This window comes from Alosa pseudoharengus, unplaced genomic scaffold (assembly GCF_046254945.1).
Source record: "Alosa pseudoharengus isolate Yale_2024_CS ecotype anadromous, Long Island Sound unplaced genomic scaffold, YU_APseudo_1.1 YU_APseudo_1.1_scf_20, whole genome shotgun sequence".
NCBI lineage: Eukaryota > Metazoa > Chordata > Actinopteri > Clupeiformes > Clupeidae > Alosa > Alosa pseudoharengus.
This window is the reverse complement of record NW_027468664.1, coordinates 18,923,458-18,928,457: the sequence shown is the minus strand read 5'-3', so window position 1 is coordinate 18,928,457 and position 5,000 is coordinate 18,923,458. Positions and strand designations below refer to the sequence as shown.

The window sequence follows — 5,000 nt, the reverse complement described above, 5'->3', positions numbered from 1 at the left end:
AGCCTGACCTGGCTGTGTCGCGCTCCCGCTCTCGCCTCGCGCCCTCCACCTCCCCGCGCCGGGACAGGAAGGGTGGCCTGCCCTCAGGGAGAAGTGCCGCCACAGCTGCCAAACCTGACGCCTCTAGGTAATCTAGACCAGAGTGTGTCGTTACTCTCTCTCTCTCTTACTCTCTCTCTCTCTCTCTCTCTCTCTCTCGCTCACACACACACTCTCTCTCTCTCTTGCTCACACACACACGGAGACTGACAAACATAGAGTGCTCCAAGAGTAGTGGGGACTTGCCCAGCTTGCAAGACCACTCTCTCATTTGACGTTGTCAAGCTGGTCATGAAAGAGCTATAGACGTTTTTGCTTTGGGCCAGCTTGCTCTTTTTGTGTCCGTCCAACAGGAATATTATTTTATCAAATGGTTTTTCGAAAATGAAGTGTTACTCTCTTGGATTTGGCAAGTAAGTGTGCAGTCCTACATGGGTTGCTGTGCGATTTCGGTCGTGCATGCTGTAATGATACAGTATGTTGTCTGTGGCAGTAAAACCTGTTGAATGTCTGATTGGCTTGTTTCAGATGTCTTCAGCTTGTCCTTTGTGTAGCGCCATTGTCACGATGCTGATGCCTGTTGATGGTGCTATGGTTATCATGCCGCGATGCTTTGTGTTGCTAACACAGACTAGTGTGACATGAGCGTGTGCGAGCGACCTGTTTAAGTTGAGTTGTGTCTCCTTAGAAACGCAGTGTGCTGTAGTTGCACAGCATCGCCTCTCTCTGAACCTGAGTTTGTATATAGGCATTGGATACAGTGTTGTGCCTGTTTTTTTTGTTTTACTAATATTGGCTTGTGCCAAGGAGACATAGAAGGAGAGAGAGAGACATAGAGGGGCATAGAGGGACAGAGAGAGAAAGAGAGGAAGAGAGTGAGTAAGAATCGAGACCTGGAATGCGGGGTCCAATCAGTCATGTGTGAGTGCGCTGCACCTCTGATTTATCTGCTGTGGATGTGTCTTAATGTGGGCTGTCAACGGTGGGGCCCTCCGCCTGGCCATTGTGCATCAGCTGTGACTGTGGCGTTAGTCAGTGACAGCCATTGGGTGTGAATCACACGTAAAAATACAAAGGCACACCTCTGTATGTGTGTGTGTGTGTGTGTGTGTGTGTGTGTGTGCGTGTGCGTGTGCGTGTGCGTGTGCGTGTGCGTGTGCGTGTGTGTTTGTGCGTGTGTGTCTGTGTGTGTTTGTGCGTGTGTGTCTGTGTCACTGAGTGGGATGGTACACTAGGCAAGCCTTTTTTAAAGGGTCTGCTTGTTACATTGAACTTGACATTGCTGTTACCCTTTGAAGAATGATGCCGTGTCTCTTTGTAGTGTGAACTTGAGGAGGTCTAGCCTAACTGTTATAAAAACAAAGGGTTATTGTCTATTTCGCCAATGTGCGATAAAGTGCGACAGTATCTCTTTTGCTGACTGAGGTTAAAAACAAAAAACTTTGTCTTCCTACTTTTCACTGCTGGACAACCTCTTGGCTGAATGACCACTGATCTATCCCCAACTTGGGCAACCATTCTCCTCTCCATTTATCTCTGTCTGTGCTTATGGGCTGGCCTCTTCAGGATTGTGAATATGTGATGAGTGCACTGAAGGAAAGGCAATAATGGAAAGGTTGAAGCAGCAGAAAATAGTATTGTCTTTAAAACAGACTGTGCGAGGTGAAGCTCAACCATCTTGGGCAAACTACGGAGAAAAGAAAAAAAAAACAATAGTAGGAGATGATGGACTCCATTAATCTCTATGATGTCCCAGCTGTGACTTGGCCATTCGCTGCAGTCCGGTCAGAGCTACTGCAGAGAGGAGGCAGTGTGCAAAGAGGGGTGTCTTAAGTTACAGTATTCATTAACCCCTCGGTCACATGGCATACATCTCCCAGAACCTCCACCACCTGGACTCTCTGAGACTCCGAGACTTTCTTTTGTCTGTTACATTGTTTTTTGTCTTTCTTTCTTTTCTTTCTTTCTTTCTTTCTTTCCTACTTCTTTTCTCATTATTTCTTTTGCCTTTTTATTTATATTCCTCCAGAGTCAGCTCATTTGTGTTCCTTAGATAGGAGCGTGGGGTGTGTGTGTGTTGGGGAGGGGGTAAGAGCATAATGGATCATTCAGAGGTCAATTAGCGCAGGCGATAACTGGGCCTCTTACTCTTCCCTCATTCGGCCACTTGTTAATGGCCCGTGGATAAGCAGACCCGGCTGGACGGTGCTTACGGTCTCCCTCCGCCAGCCGTTACGGTGGCCCATTTCAACCGGAGCTCATTAGCCCCGGAGCTAATTCTCAACAGCAACCACAACAGGAGAAGCAGCTTTTTTTATCGCTCTGACTTTTTAATTGGGTTGCCGAAGTCAAGAGGCTGTGCCTGGGCTTAGTTAACGCTGCTCTGTGCTGTCCATCACAATCAGATGGAGCCCAAGTATCTTAATAACTCTGTAGTGAATTACAATTTTGCAAGGTGCAGTAATATGTTTCAGAATCCTTATTAAGCTCTAGCTGCCTTAACATTCTGATAGCTAACGCTTAAGCACATGTTCTGGGTAAAAATACTAGCTGTGGGACTCCCCGGGCTTAGGAATCAGCAGCTGAACATTTCAGCTCCATTTTATGCTGGGGCACAGTCTGTTGAAGGGGTGAGGTGACAGTGAGGGGTCGGTTCTGGTGGAAGTTAACAAGAGTGGCTAACATAGCACGGAGGGTAATCTGCTGTGTGCCTGTATATGGTAGTAACTGCTGAGTTAAAATGATGTTGCAGACTGGTTCTGATATATCTCAGAAAGTGTTGAGAAGTGTTGTCGCACTCGTATTCCTGTTCTCACGCAACCCCGCTCTGAAAATTGCACTTGAGGAAATGACTCATGTTTATATGTGTATGTGTCAGTGTTATTTATTCTGATATTAGATATCAATGTTGGCCATTATGCGGTCACACTGATACTGCATGCTGGGCTTCAGGCCTTCTTTAAATAGAAGATGTATATGTGTAATAGGGAGGGGTGTATTCAGAACAGCCCCCAGTGAGGACAGCCTGCTCAGTATATTCAAGTCTGATTACACATGGATGAGTAGGGAACTGAGGCTTTCAGTGATCCTAGCGAAAAGGCATATTTTAAATTCCATGTTCTAATGCCGTATGCTTTTTTGGCAAAACCAGAGACCCTATGCATTATGAAAAAGAGTGTTAAAAAAAGGATAAAAGTAAAGATACGATACAGAAAGACATGACTAGAAACATAAAAATGAAGAAGAAAGAGAATAGTGGCAGCGCACCAGCTGTGTTTACCACAGCCCTCCATCACCGGACGTCCTCCTCTTCCTCTTTCTCTGTCTCTTCCTTGCTATGTCACACTTTCTCGTTTTCCCTCCGTCTGTCGGGGTCTCCTCTCCTGGGTCTTCTTCTCTGGTTGTCGTCCTCCTGTCCCAACCTTGTGAGGAGAGACCTCCTCAACAGCTGTTCAAATGAAAACCCTCGCACGCACACCGCTAACTAGGGACCCTTGGAGAAGTGGCACGCATGCAGCTTTATCCCAACAAAACAAATAAACAAATAAGCAAACAATGCTCATGAGCCAAGTGCAAGACTTTTTAACACAACACGTCCTAAGGAATCTCTTTTTGATGGAAGCTTTCACCAGACAAAACAAAAACAAACAAAGTTGGCATATTCACTCACAAATCAAATATTAAGGAGTCTGCTGTGAAAGATAAACAGACTTTGTGGAATGTTGATGGCTTCTTGCACCAGACAAAACAAAACAAACATGCCAACTTACTTAATAAATAGCTTGTGTGAAGTTCAGACAGTTCGGCGTTGTTTCAGTGTCAGATGTCTGATGGCAATGCTACAGCCATTAGCTTTCATTTCTCTTTTGGGTGGGGTGGGGAGCACTGCCATCCTGCCAGCTGGCCTCAAGGGTTTCAGATGCTGGCCTTGGTCTGTCCAATGTGCCCGTCCAGGCAGCCTTCACGAGGCTAATCCGAGAGGGAGTTGTGTTAGCATTAAGCCTAGCGGGTATCCGTTTGGAGTGGTTTGCGTAAGGGAGGGTAGGTGACTCCTGCTGTCTTGGGTGATGTACTGTTTGCTTGGATTTAGGGGTGGCCTTCAACAACAACTCCCACACCCCCACACCACCCCCCGAGGGTGTACGTTTCCTCTGCTGTCCAGTTCTTAATCTCCTCTGTCATTCCGCGCAGTGTGTACAGCATCTGGGGGATCAGACTGAAGGTACATGATGGTTTTCAGCAGGATGGCTTTCTGTGTGGAAAGTGTGTATGTGTGTGTGTGTGTGTGTGTGTGTGTGTGTGTGTGTGAGTGTGTGTGTTTGTGGGTGTGTGTGTGTATGTGTGTTTGTATACTGTATGTGTGTGTTTGTGTGTGTTTGTGTGTCTGTGTATGTGTGTGTGTGTGTGTCCTTGTGTATGTGTGTGTGTGTGTGTGTGTGTGCGTGTGTGTGTGTGTGTGTGCGTGTGCGTGTGCGTGTGCGTGTGCGTGTGCGTGTGCGTGTGTGTGTGCGTGTGTGTGTGCGTGTGTGTGTGCGTGCGTGTGTGCGTCCTTGCCCAAGTGCTGACTGACTAAAAAAAAGGACCCCCACTTCTCACAACTATCATCACCAATACAGCCTTTTACCCCCTAAATATGGTTTAGATAACGATTAAAACGGCTCCTGCCAGCGCTAAAAGGGGCTTCCAGTGGTGTGTGTCTTTTGTGCTGTTTCGAGCTTCCTCCCCCTCTTCCTGTCAAAGCCGGGGGTACGTGCCATAAAACCACCGGCCTCTGTGGCCACACTCTCGACATGACTGAGAATGAGTCTGCTATTGTAAATTGTGAGTGGGGCCGCTAGGAATTTCCTATTTCTCCTGTGGGTATTTCTCCCTCCCGCTCTCCTCTTTAGAGTTATGTGTTTTTCCTTTTTGGAGGTCATTCTTAATTGATTAGAGGCGTTTTCAGGACATTTGGAAACAGC

General features: G+C 46.9%; 1 protein-coding gene across 3 annotated transcripts in view; it reads left to right on the top strand.

Annotated features, from left to right (window-relative positions):
- nav3 (neuron navigator 3) overlaps window positions 1–5,000 on the top strand; it is a 172,833-nt gene that overhangs the window by 71,720 nt on the left and 96,113 nt on the right. The gene's annotated exons all lie outside the window — the stretch shown is intronic.